Raw genomic sequence first — 14,226 nt, forward strand, 5'->3', positions numbered from 1 at the left:
ATTACTAACTTAAGGAGATTTTACCATAAGCAATTCTGAAATGATTATAGTTCATTAATCTGATAGGAAATGTTTATTAAATGCTACTTTGTGATATGTAAAATAGCATAACATCTGCTCCTTTAACATGTCAACATTAAAAAACAAACAGACTGTAACCAATAAAAAGGGCAAAAAAAAAAATCCTGTAAGACATAACTAGATGTTACTCTTTCATAAAATCAATATATATAGGAAAGTGGTAAGAGAACAAAAAGGTTATATTTTAATCAGCAAGTGCATACTGTCTCTTTGAATAACAGCTGTATTTAATATGCTATGTACAATTAGTTGAAATAAAATATTAATAAGACACAAATAAATGTTTGATGTATGTACAGAAAACTTAGATTAAAAGGTTGATTCCAAAGTACTTACCACAGCAACAAACCAGAGACTTTTTTACATAATACTTTGATGACTTCCAATCCTCTTATTTAATTAGTAATTATGGGTGAACATGATATATTTCAATGTACTGGAAAAAGGCTCAGTTTAGCAACATAAGAGTGATTAAAGGAGATTATTATCCTAGAATTTCATGTCTACATGCATTTGTAACTTACTTCCAATTTTCCAGCAGAAATATCAGAATTTAATTAACAAATTATGAGTCAATTGTTGTTTCACTCAAATCAACCTCTTCCTTCTCATATAATTTTTTATTAACCAACAATACATAACTTAATTTGTGACTACATAAAATAAGACAAGTTAAATAAACTAAACTAAAAGCAGAATTAGGAAAACAGCTTGCCCATTGACTTAGGCAACCAGGTAACAGATGATGTCATATCTAATAATACAACATTTTCTGATCTTTCTTCCTCTCACTGTTTCTATCTTTAAAAAAAAAGTCATGAAATATCATCAACAATATTGCTCAATGTAAAAGATCCAATCACACAGCTATGATAAAATATAGATTTTAATTAAGAACAGATGATTCCTAACAGATAAAACAGGAATTGAAACAATTGCTACTTTATGTTACAAGTGTTATTCTTGCCAAAATTTTTCTCCAGGAAGCTTCATATTTTAGCAAGGAACTTTCATTTGCAAAACTGACTCCCACAGATTTTCATAGTTCTGGACTTAATGATAGAAAGCAAAACCCATTTGCTTAATTGTGCTGTCTGCTGCTGTATAAGAGTCAATAACACTGCAGATTATGCTCCTTGTCCTTTGTCTGGGAAGCTTAAATCTACTGAGGTCACCATCAGACAATGGAGAGTTGAAGTTAAGAGTACAGATCAGTTCTTTCACTGTGTGATCGTAATTAAGTTACTTAGAATCTCTGTGCTTCAGGTCTCTTATGTATATAAATAAAAACTTAACAGGCCTTAAAAGTAGTACTTGAATGCATAAGAACTGTAGCTAATATTTGGTTTTTACATTCCCCACCCATCCATTTACTAGGTAATTTATCTCTTCAAAATCTTATTTTCTAGATGGGATAAATAGAAGAATAAAGGGACAAATGTTTGTAAAGCACATAGGCAACTACTTGGCTCAAAATAAATACTCAACAGATGCAGAGGAGCAACATCACTATAGAAGAAACTACAATAAAGTTATTATTTTACTGTTTCCTTTCTATTTCATAGTTTCTCTGTATTTAAAAATAGTACTATTTTACTCTTAGTTTTGTCCAATTAAAACATTTGGAAACAAAATTATTTTTTTACAATTTATTCTAATTTGTTATATATGACAGCAGAATGAATTTCAATTCATATTACACATATAGAACACAATTTTCATATCTCTGGTTGTTCACAATGTAGAGTCACACCATTTGTGTCTTCAAACATATACTTAGGGTAATGATGTCCATCTCATTCCACCTTCTTTCCTATTCCCATGCCTCCTCCATTCCCCTCCCTCTTCATTTGCCCCTATCTAGAGTTCATCTATTCCTCCCATGCTCGCCACTCACATTCTCATTATGAATCAGCATCCTTATTTCAGAGAAAATATTCAGCATTTCTTTTTTGGGGATTGGCTTACCTCACTTAGCATTGTATTCTCCAACTCCATCAATTTACCTGCAAATACCATGTTTTTATATTGTCTTTTATTGCTGAATAATATTCCATTGTGTATATATACCACATTTTCTATATCCATTTATCTGTTTGTAGGGCAACTAGGTTAGTTCCACAGTTTAGCTATTGTGAATTGTGCTGCTGTAAACATTGATATGGCTGTGTCCCCGTAGTATGCTGTGTTTTAAGACCTTTGCGTATAGAGTGAGGAGTGGGATAGCTGGGTCAAATGGTGGTTCTATTTCCAATTTTCAAGGAATCTCCATACTGCTTTCTATATTGACTACAACAATTTGCAGTGGGAACAAAATTATTAAATCAAAATTTGTCTTTTCCAGTGTTTTGAATCTTGGGTTCTTCAGCTGGTGAATGGAAAAAAATGATCATAACTCTATTTTGTGAAGTTTAAATATTTTTATTCATTTCAAGATTTTAACAAGGCTTTATTAGAGCATCAACATAAGTTAGCTGTTTGTATTTATTTTATTGTTATTTCTGTCATATACTGAAATTTCTGGTAGGGTTTGCAAATATGCATGTTCGTACACACACACACACAGACACACACACAAATGCACACGACTTTTCACATCAATTTACTTATCAATTCATATAAAGTCTTCCTCCCTACCTAATTCCTGATTTTAATTACTTATTACAAGAATTCTTTCCATGTTTCCTTTAGATGCTTCTGTAAGTAAAAGAAACATGACTTCTTATTATTGTGCCCATCTTTCAACAGATAATTGTGATGTAGGTGTGAACATGTGAATGAGTGAGATGAAGTGTTAGAATCTGTAAACAAGTCAGGATGGCACCTGGCATTTTGCCAGAGAAATGTTAGAGTCTGTAAACAAGTCTGGATGGCGCCTGGCAAAATGCCAGAGGGAGTGGTTTGTGAAGTAACACCATGGAGCTATTAAGTGTGGAGATTCCTGATTGGTTGACTGCTGTATCTAGTTTATGTTAATTAGATAAGCTGTGTGGAATGTATAAATATCTTTCCTGTCCTACAATAAACGACTTCCATTCCTGCTGTATCAATGTACACAAGTTGTTCATCACCCCCCCCCCCAGGTTATTTTGCCCAGCCAGCCGGGCTGCGGCAATGAAGGAGAAAAAAAGAGCCAGGAATTGTCGTGCTGCAGTGTGGCTATTATTTCTAAATTTTTTCTCACCTTCATCAGGTATCATCAATCATTTTATCCTTTTTACTAAAACTGCTAAATATTGATCTCAGGCCTGGGTCTTTTTTCTCTGATTAGTCTCCCCCTTTCAGTAAACTCATTAAAGATCATGGATGTAAGTTCAGTCCTGTGCCACTTAAAGACAGAGAAACGTCCTGAAAAGTGCAGTTTTAAACAGTTTTATCATTGTGTGAACAAGATACGGAGTACACATAACCAAACCTCAATGCCATGAGTCAATCACTTGATGTGACCACTTGATTCAATCAAGAAATATGTTAGAACTAGAGGTATGAGCTGCTGTTGGGTACTATGGCATTTTGTTTTGCAGTAAATAATTTATTTATAAGTAGAGGGAGTACACTTTCAAATGACAATAAAAGAACTTTATAGAAAATATATTTAAAAGCTACATAGCCATTTATTATCAATATCAAGTATTACATACTATATGTGGCTATTTGTGAATACTTTTATATCACTGGCAGTGCAGTATATTTGTTTACACCAGTATCACCACCAACACATAAGTAAAGCATTGCTTTCTGATATTTTTAAGACCACAACTTCACTGGGTGATAGGAATTTTTCAACTGCATTATAATCTTCTTGGACTGCTGCCATATATTTGGTCTGTAATTGACCAAAACATCATGTGACACAAGACCGTACTTTCTATTTGCAGATGAGTTAAAATTACAGCTTTTTCTTAGACATTGTAATTAAGTTCTGCAATGGAGTGTTGTAATATTGTAATATTATGTATCTTCATGCTTAACAATACTATATCATCATTTGAAAAGTAGGTATAATTTGAATGTTTCTTTCTGAGTAGTCTGATAACCATCTGAAAGTTTCAAAACTATAGTGCTTAACAAAGTTGTTAATTTGCTCTTTATCAGAAATACTTTCTTCTAGTTTTTAATCCATTCAAATGTTAAAATTCAAAAAATTCCAAGTCCTTCTTAATTCTGCTTTTTACTTAACTACCATAATTTTACCAAGGAAAGTTTACAACTTTGAATAATAGCTTATAATTAATCACTTTCTGTCACTTTTATTTGCTATTTATTACTTTTACAATTGTAGTACAACTTAGTGCCACCTCTTTTCTTAACCAATCCAGAGGTGTTCAAATTTATTTCCATGTTTATCAGTTTTCTTTCAAGTAGCACCCAGCATAATCTTTAAAAACAAGCCAGTCTATGTGATTCTTCTGCTTTATTTCCTCCAATTATTGCCTATCTCATTTAAAATTAAATTAAATTATTTAAAAGGATCTTGTATAAAATAAAATAAATTTTTAAGAATCTTTCATAAACTGTCCCCTGGGTATATCTTCTTTCCACTCACTCTGCTCCCCCACTCCTGACTTGTGTGTATTTCTGCTTTGGAGCCATATTTACGGTTCTTTTTGCCTTAAACGATCCTCTCCAGACACCCTCATGATATTATACATGTCCAAACATTTTGTGGAATTATAATGTAACTAGATGCACTTTTTTTTTGCTTATAGTAAAGTATATAAACAACATTTAAAACATGCCTTTAATTAATTACAAAAATATAAATATGTTAGTCTGCAACTTTTTTTTTCTTTTCTTTCTTTCTTTTTCTTTTTTTTTTTTTTTTGGTACTAGGGATTGAACTCAGAGCACTAGACCACTGAGCCACATCTCCAGTTTTACTTTTTGTTTTTTATTTAGAGACAGGGTCTCATTGAGTTACTTAGCACCTGGACTTTGCTAATGCTGGCTCTCAACTCTTGATCCTCCTGTTTCAGCTTCCCAAGCCACTGGGATTACAGGAGTGTGCCACAGTGGCTGGTTACAATTTTATTTTTTTTTAAATTTGTTAGTGGGGATTGAACTCAGAGACACTTTACCACTGAACTACATACCTAGCCCATTTTATTTTTTTATTTTGGATAGGGTCTCACTAAGTTGCTTGGGGCCTGGAGCATACTATCCTGCTGCCTCAGCCTTCTAAATCACTGGGATTACAGGTATGTGTCACTATGCGGCAAGTCTGGAGGTTTTTTTTTTAATTAGAAATTTGAATACAATATTGAAGATAAGCATCAATGAAATTATTCAATGTGGGTTGTAAAATTAATTTAAATATTTTTACCATTGAGAAAGATAGTTAACAGGAAAACTTTAGGGCATTAGATTTATGCTTACTAAATATTACTAAATAAAAAAAATTCTTTTCTTATTAAAGAAAAAATAAATTGATGTACAACAGCCATGTTTATGTTGGACATGTCACACATGTGATATTAATGAATGACCATGAAAAGTTAATTCATAATTATGCTTATGTTATATGATGGTAAATATCAATATTTTTTGTTTGTAAAGAATATAATCACTTTTACCTCTTGTCATTGGCTTTTCCAGGTTTGTAAAATGTTCTACTAGGATAATAAAAACACATGAATGAATGTTACAGGGAGTTATGATTTGGATCTAAAATGTTCTCCAAAGTCTCATGTGTTGAAAGCTTGGGTCCCAATAGAGCAAGGTTCAGAGGTGAGACTTTTAGGAAATGATCACATCTTGAGGGCTGCAATCTCATCATGCTTAACAATAGCATGAGTGAATGGCTTACTTGGGAGATGATAGAACCACAGGCAGATGGGGCACAATTGAAGGAAGTAGGTCACTGGTGGAGGCCCTTGGGGATTATATCTTGTCCCTGGCCCTCTTCACTCTCTCCCCTCCTACCCCCACCTATTTTTCTTACTCTCTGCTTTCTGCCTGCACTGAGATGATCAACTTTCTTCCACACTCTTCTGCCAGGATATTCTGCCTTATTTACCTCATTCCCAGAGCAATGGAGACAGCCAGTCATGAATTGTGTAAAAATAAATATTTCCTCCTCTAAGTTGTTTCTCTCAGGTATTTGTCCCAGTGAAGAAGGAAAGCTAACTAATACACTAGACCAGATTTTATCACTAAAAGGAAACAAGTAATTGTGATAAATGATTTTTTTCTAATATTTATAATACAACTATGATAGTAATATATATTAAATAAGGGCTATATTTGGTTAGAAAAACATGTTTTCTCAGAAAAAAGAAAAAAACATTTAGCCAAAAAAATTCAGACCTTATTTTTTATTTATTTTATTTTTCATAAATGGCAAAAGATGAAGCCTATGGATTAATATCCTAGGAGTATCAGGTAGCATGGAACATTGCTCCATGTTGGTTATACTGGAAAATCTGTACAAAATATTTTTGAAAGAAATTTTTTATTATGATTTTAGTTTCTTATTGAAAGTTGTTGACAACAGAAAAACAATAGAACAATGACATACATTAACCTACCACTAATGATATTAAATCATAATTGTTAATTAGTTAATTTAAATATATAAATACACAGTTTCTTCCATAAGTCTACTGTTGTTTTATATCTGTTTAGAAAAACATTCCTCTCTTCTCTTTCTTTCCTTTTCTTTCTTCTCCTCCTACCTCTACTTTATTCATTTATATCAATAAGTCTTGAAGTCCAGTTGCTATTTTAGTATTTAAAAGAACTAAAATTTATTTTTTCTTATTTTTCAGTTACATTAATGTGTTCTTTGATAAGTTCTTCAATTTGTTTTAGTTAGAATTACTCAGATGGTATCCAGTGAGTTACATGTTTATATAAAACAATATGATTTGTGGTATGCAAATTTACCTTTAAGTTTGCTTTATATTAATTTTACGGGATTTTATTGCCTTTATTTATAAATGTTTTTAGCATTGTTACTGTGTTATTCATAAATTACTTAGAATTGGGTTGTATATTTCAAACAAAGTGTTTTAAATTCTTTGAATTAGTGAAATTTCATCATTTTTATTTTCAGTTTTGGAAATATTTTTAAAGTATCCTATGGGATTTATTTGTAACCCACAAAACCTTCATATTAAGTAAGCAAACATATATATACTCCTTCTGCATATGGTTACTCATTATTTAAAACATCTAAAGAAAATACATAAAATACATTTAAGATACAATTTAAAAACATATTAGTATTTCATATATTTTTATATTTTCTTTTTAACTAAACTAGCTATTTTTGGAAAATCAACTTATTTTTCTTGCTTGAATTTTTTACATTATATAAAATACATAAAGACAAAAATATTGTTTCTGCCTTTGTATGCATCCATTACATCTCCTTGTGCTCTAGTTGTTATTACTTTTAGGGCATATTTTTTCTGGAATGTATTATACAGATTTCTAAAAATATATTATTCTTGTTACCTTCCCCTTACAACAAAGGTAAAACACAATATTTTATACTTTGTTTTCCATTCAATACTGCAGTCTAGAATATTTTCCTCTCCATCCAAATATTCCTCCTCTTCTACAAGGCAGCAGCAAATTCTACAGTATAGATAACTTTTAATTGCCTGATTGTAATATAGATTATTTCCAATTTTATAACAAAAATATAAAAATAATTGCTATTCTGAATGTAACATTTTAATCGTGATCCTGGGCATATGCACAATTTCTAGTAAATAGATTGCTGGGTCAAAAGAACAAGACCTCTGTCACATGGGTGAACTACCACATATCCTGCCCAGAGCCACTCGATTGGCCCACAATCAAGTGTCTGCACACTTTACCACCAGTGTTCAGACAAAAAGTTTAGTATTTTTACTAATTTGGTGGAGGGAGAAGTAATACTTCATGGTAAACTCAAGAGAAGTTGATTATGTCTTATCAAGAGCCGTATTTATTTTATTTTTTGAACCCTATATTCTTTTGCTTTGCCTTTAAAAATGTTTACTGCTTTATTCTCAGTTTAGGAATATCTTTACATAGAAACAAGGATGAACCATATGTTAGTGACGTGCATTGCAAATATTCTTGTTAGTTTCTTTTTTTAAATTTGCTCCTGCTTTATGTTGCAGGCAGAATAATTTTCTTGTGTTTCATGCTTTCCTTTTTACTCTTTATTAATTTTTATTCATAATTATGATGTTTTTCTCATTTCCCAAATTTAAGGGAATTCACCCATAGTTTATTCTGGTACTTGTACTGTTGTTTTGGGCATTTAGTTTGATGATGGTTTTCAGTTTATCATGGTGGGTTCTAAGAATCACCTAAATATGTTCTTTTTTCCCAAACAATTGAAACACCGTCTTTCTTTAAATATTAGATATTTCAAATTTATCACCCACTTTTTTGCATACCCCCCAATCTATTAAAAAATTCTTATAGTTTTTTCTCTTTTTGTGGGGAAGCAGTTATTCCCTGTCCTTTGTGTTCTGAGCTGTTGGTCTCTATTTGCCATACCTTTTAATATTTATTTTATAATGGTAACAACAGAGAAATAAATATTCTTGGTTTTCTCTTTAAATCTTTACTTTGACATTATTGTTCCTGTGTGGGTATGTGGTGGAGTGTCTGTTTTCAGCTGGTTTTAAAGAGGGTTTTACAGAAGAGATCTACAGAGAATCAGACTCCTAACCTCTTTCAAATAATCAGGACAGCACATTCCCAGGTGTTATTTGGCACTGGAAACATTTTAGTTCAATGTTGATAAGGAATCAAGAAATGGTTAAAATCTGTGGCTTAAGGAATAATCACCTTATGTTTGATCAAAGGCCGTTAGCCACCACCTGAATTTACAATCCAGAGATACATTTCACCTGCCACATTATACATTAGCAAAAAAAGAGGCTTCCTGAGCTGCCTTTGCAACTTACCTCAATATTAGACTCAAGCTTGTGCAAATGCCCTTGACTGAATGCACCTACATTCATCTGGCCACAAAGGAATCTGGATAATATTTTAAATTATCATAACTCTAAAGTACAGGAAGGCAGTAGCAGAAGGCTAGGATTGCCAACATGTGGAATCTATCTTGTATTATCTTTACTTAAATTTCTTTGAGGATCCTAAACATGGTGATTTTTTTTTTTTTTTTGCGGGGGGTAGTCCTGGGGATTTAACTCAGGGGCACTTGACAGCCCCAACACTAAATTTGGTATTTTATTTAGACACAGGGTTTCACTGAGTTGCTTAGCACCTGCTTTTTGCTGAGGCTGGCTTTGAACTTGTGATCCTCTTGTCTCAGTCTGGGATTACAGGCATGAGTCATCACATCCAGCTCTAAACATGGTCATTTTAAAGGCAGTGTTAGTTTCACAAGTATAACTTCATTCAGATGTATTCCAGTTCTGTATGTTTGTTTGTTGGTGATTTTTCTTAATTCAGCTTTCTTTATTTTCCCATTTGTTCTCTACTTATTGTAGGCTGGACAATTTTGAGTCAGTAATTTCTGTTTTGTTTCATATTTCCTTTCTCTCTCTCTCTCTCTCTCTCTCTCTCTCTCTCTCTCTCTCTCTCTCTCTCTCTCTCTCTCTCCCCCCCCATGCAGCAGTTTTCTGAAGCATCTATTTTTTTGCCAAACATTTTACACTGGCTCCAGATTCTATGTATTTTGGTCTTTGACTCAAGATGACATTGAGGATGTTACAGATGTAGTTACTGATGGAAAGGTTGCTTTGGCTCCATAACTTTCAATTTTCTTCTGCCTCTTTGCCACAGTTTTTCAAAATGCCATGGGAGGCTGATGCAGGAGGATCACAATTTCTAAGCTAGCCTCAGCAACAGTGAGGTGCTAAGCAACTCAGTGAGATCCTGTCTCTAAATAAAATAGAAAAAGGGCTGAGAATGTGGTTCAGTGGTCAAGTGCCCCAGAATTCAATTCCCAGTAACTACCCTACCTCAAAAAAAAAAAGCCATATATCTAGCAATAGATATACCTCAGCTTCCTTTGTGTTTTCTAATTATTGGCTTCAAGAAGTGACTTTGTGATATATGTTACAATGGAATACTATTCACCCATAAAAATGCAATCTTGTAATTTTCAGTAACATGGATGGAACTGGAGATAATCATTTCAGGTGAAATAAACTAAGGACAGAAAGACAATCACCACATGATCTCTCTCTTACATAGTATATAAAACAGCTGATATAATAGGAGTTAAGAGTAAAATGGTAGTTAGCTGAGGCTAAGGGAGAGTTTGGTGGGAGCAGCAAGAAACTCTGGTGATATATCATACAAGATGAAAAACAACTCTGGCGATCTATTATATGAGATGGTAATTGTAGATAAACTGTAGGTCTCAAAAAAATGGAAGAAATTATTTTGAAAGTTTTCACCATAAAGAACTGAAAAATATTTGAGGAGATAAATGTGCTTAGCCTCATTTAAACATAATGCAATATATGCATGATAAAAAATAATGTGATACACACATATATCCATTTTTGTTTTCTGTTTTGGCAAAAAAGAAGTATATTAAAAATTGAAAAAAGTAAATAAGTTTGTGAGCACAGCATGAGTTCAGAAATATTTAGTCTTTATTATTATGCTATTTTTGGACTCCTGTTCACCAGTCTCTCTCTGGATTGGGAGCTCAGCTGGCCCACAGAGAGCAATGTACTTTGCTTTGAGTTTCTAGGAACTTTCTATGACTCAAAGGTGTTCCTTCTTTTTAGGACATTCATATATGTTATTGTTATCTATTGTTATACTTTATCAATTATTGCTGTTTGTAACAAGTGAATCAACCATATGTGTTGGGATGAGAATTTAGTAGATGCCATTGTAAGTGTAAAGAGCTGGGTTTGAGATAAAAATATTTCAATGCAAAGCGATCCTTTAATACTAGTTTTTCTTCCCCTCTATGTTAACACTCTATCTCACGTAGATCTGAAACAATCTGAAATATTTGTTGGTGTCCTTCTGATTTTATGAAGAAATGTTTTTTGTTTTTTGTTTGGTCTGGAAGCATTACTCTACAATAACTTATTTTCAGACTGCTATCCTGCTGTGTGGGGAATCAGAACAAGAAATAAGTTGATTCCATCTCTGCTTTTCTAAGACATTCTGTAGATCTGGTGATGTTGGTAGATATTGCTGTTTAGAATAGTTGTCTTGTTTATATAGCTACAGAATTACAAGGTGGACAGTTAATCTGATGATGACAGAGGAAGGCTGCAGAGAAGGAATGAGGTGCCTTAATTGAATAGAACACTTCAAATGCACATAGTCGCAATTATATTCTCCTGAAAAAAAAAAAAGGCCAGCAATTATTGACCAATTTCAAATCTCACTTTCAGCCACACTGAAGAAGCAAAGAAGCTCTTCTTCCCTTTTTCTTCCTTCGTGAATTGAACTTAAACATTCTTTCCTCTACTTTTCTTTTCTATTTCCCCCCCCTTTTTTTTTTCCATTTGAGTTCTTCTCAGCAGAAGGGGCAGAAACTGCTAAACAAATAAGAGCAGAGCACTCTAGGAACAATCAGGGACTTCACTTACTTAAGCTGAAATGATAGAAAACAAATAAGAACCTTGTACTCAAATAGATTTGATTTTTCACACTACAAATCTAAACAACTAATCTCCCATGAAACATTTTTTATTAGCAATTTTCCCTGAATAATACACTATGTAACTGCAAATACCTAAATTATAATACTTACACATACATTTGTTTTATTACTTTTGGGAAAAAGAAACAATGCCGCGTTTCTTTATGCAAATTTATAACATTGAGAAAAATTAAAAATAAATATAAAAAATTTGTGTCAGACCACTATGACACTTTTTGTAATCCTATTGCCTTGAATGAATTTTTGTCTACATAAGAGTATTTTGACATTACAAATTCTAGGACCTGTTATTTCTGGATTGAAATTCTGTCTGCATCATTGACTACAATTTAACAAATTTACCTTAAGACTCAATATTATCATTAATTGAATGGTAATAATATCATATTCATAAGATTATTGTGCAAATTAATATTTCATATCTAACACAGTGCAATAGTTTTTTTCTGGACTGCCTTCCAAATGCACATGTATTAAAAGTCTTGGTCCTCAGCTTGGAGCTATTAGAAGGCAGGGGGAACTTTTTAAAGAGAGAGGGCCTATGGGAGGCCAAGATCATGCCCTTGAGGGGATTGTGGGAAGCTAGGTTCTTTCCTTTTCCCTTTTATTCTGGCCATTAATTGAATGGTCTACCCTACCACACACTCTCCCCATTATATGTAGCCACTCCCAGTAGAGGCCTAAAAGCAATAGATCTAATTCATCACGACTGAAATTTCAAAATAATGGCCAAAATAATTTTTTTTCTTTTCATAAGCTAATTATCTCACGTTTTCTGTTACAATAATGGAAGGCTGGTACACATGGTTTACAGATAGGTTAACTACATATCCTAGTGTTCTCCAAAAATGTTAGATCTTAACCCACTCTTAAAATTCCATTTGGACAATAAGCAATATAATGGCAATCCATGTCAATTTTCTGAATCTTAACAATCTTTTTGAAATCATGGCTATGTTTGCATAGCATTTATTCTTTGAGATTTCTTGGCAATAAAATACTGCATTTTCAACTCTGAAACTTTCTCTGGGTGTTGTCACAATTGTGAAGCCAGAAAAGATATCAAATTTTACACAAAAGATAGTCAATTTAAATATTTCAGAACAAAGTTATTTTTGCTTTTATTATTCATGTATATATAAATATATATAAATTTGGGGAACAAGAAATTTGGAAAGCTACTTTTGCTCTATAATACAAAATAGAAATCAATAAAGTTTCATTAGGGAGGGGAAGCTTCAGGATTGATAGGGCTTTAATGAATCCTTCTTAATTGACATTGTGGATTAAAATCTGAGTATTACCCATAAGTACAGAGTTTGAAGGCTAATGTATAAATAGCATTTTATTAATTGTGAGTTGGTCAAGAAACACTTAATGTGGTAGCATATCAGTTTTATAATTCTGTTGATTCATGACTTTGAATTTCATGAAAATAAAGATTATATCCCTATACATGTCTATTACTACAATTGTCAGAAAGGCTTTGCATTTGTAGAATCTTACCTGGTTACTGTGTATTCTAGAAACATCATTTGTGTCTTATAAAAATATATGTTTGGAATCTTATGTTCTTTTTTTTATCTATTGATCTCATAAATGGGAAAAACTTAACACTTGAACTAAATTTTAAATTTTTGGTCACATTTTGTTTCCAGAAAACTTTGATGATATTTGCTCTGGTTGTCTTCTTGTACACAATGTTACTATGAAGAAGTCAGAACTAAGCCGGGTTTATCCTGCTTGTAGTTGACTTGAAGATCTGCCAGGCTGCTTTTGGGATTCTTTATCTTTCAAGTCAATTAACTGCCCCAGGCAGTATGTCAGTATTGATTGAACTGTATCTGTATTTTTTTTTTAACTTTCAGTCCAAAGATTTGTTTTTCTCCATTTTAGAAATATCATGTTGAATTATGTATTTGACTGCTTTGTTTCATTTGTCCTCTTTTGGGGGGATGTTTAATGTTCATATTTTGGCTCATTTTTGTTCTTCAGTATCTATTAATTTCTTTCTAATTTTTTTCATAAACCATCTGCTCTTTTTATTTTTAGTATGCTCTGTTTTCTCACAACTGTCATACATATAACAGCTTTTGTTAAGTCTATGTCTATTTTCCTATCATATTCATCCAGTGTGACTTTAATTTCTCTGACCTTAATTTCTCTCTTATTTTAGTTCTGCCTCTTCAGTTAGTCTCTTCTTTTCTTGAGTTACCATTTCATTCTAGAGCTTCAATTGTTAAAATTTTATGACATGAAAAATGCTTTGTTTTAATTTAATAATTATATTTTAAAATATTTGTTTATGATTCTTACTGTTCTGTCATTTTCTGTCTGGTGTGTATTTGTACATGACTTTTGGGTGTCTATGTGTGTGTTCATTCAACACATGCATAATGGTGTGCGTTGTATTCTTTCATGATTATTTAGGATTTTCATTTCCCTCTTACACTCTTTAAATGTTATTACATGCCTATTTTTTATTATTTGTTTTAAGGGAAATCTTGTAGTGTTTATGTTTAGAAGAAGGCATG

This window comes from Callospermophilus lateralis, unplaced genomic scaffold (genome assembly GCF_048772815.1).
Source record: "Callospermophilus lateralis isolate mCalLat2 unplaced genomic scaffold, mCalLat2.hap1 Scaffold_93, whole genome shotgun sequence".
NCBI classification, from domain to species: Eukaryota; Metazoa; Chordata; class Mammalia; order Rodentia; family Sciuridae; genus Callospermophilus; species Callospermophilus lateralis.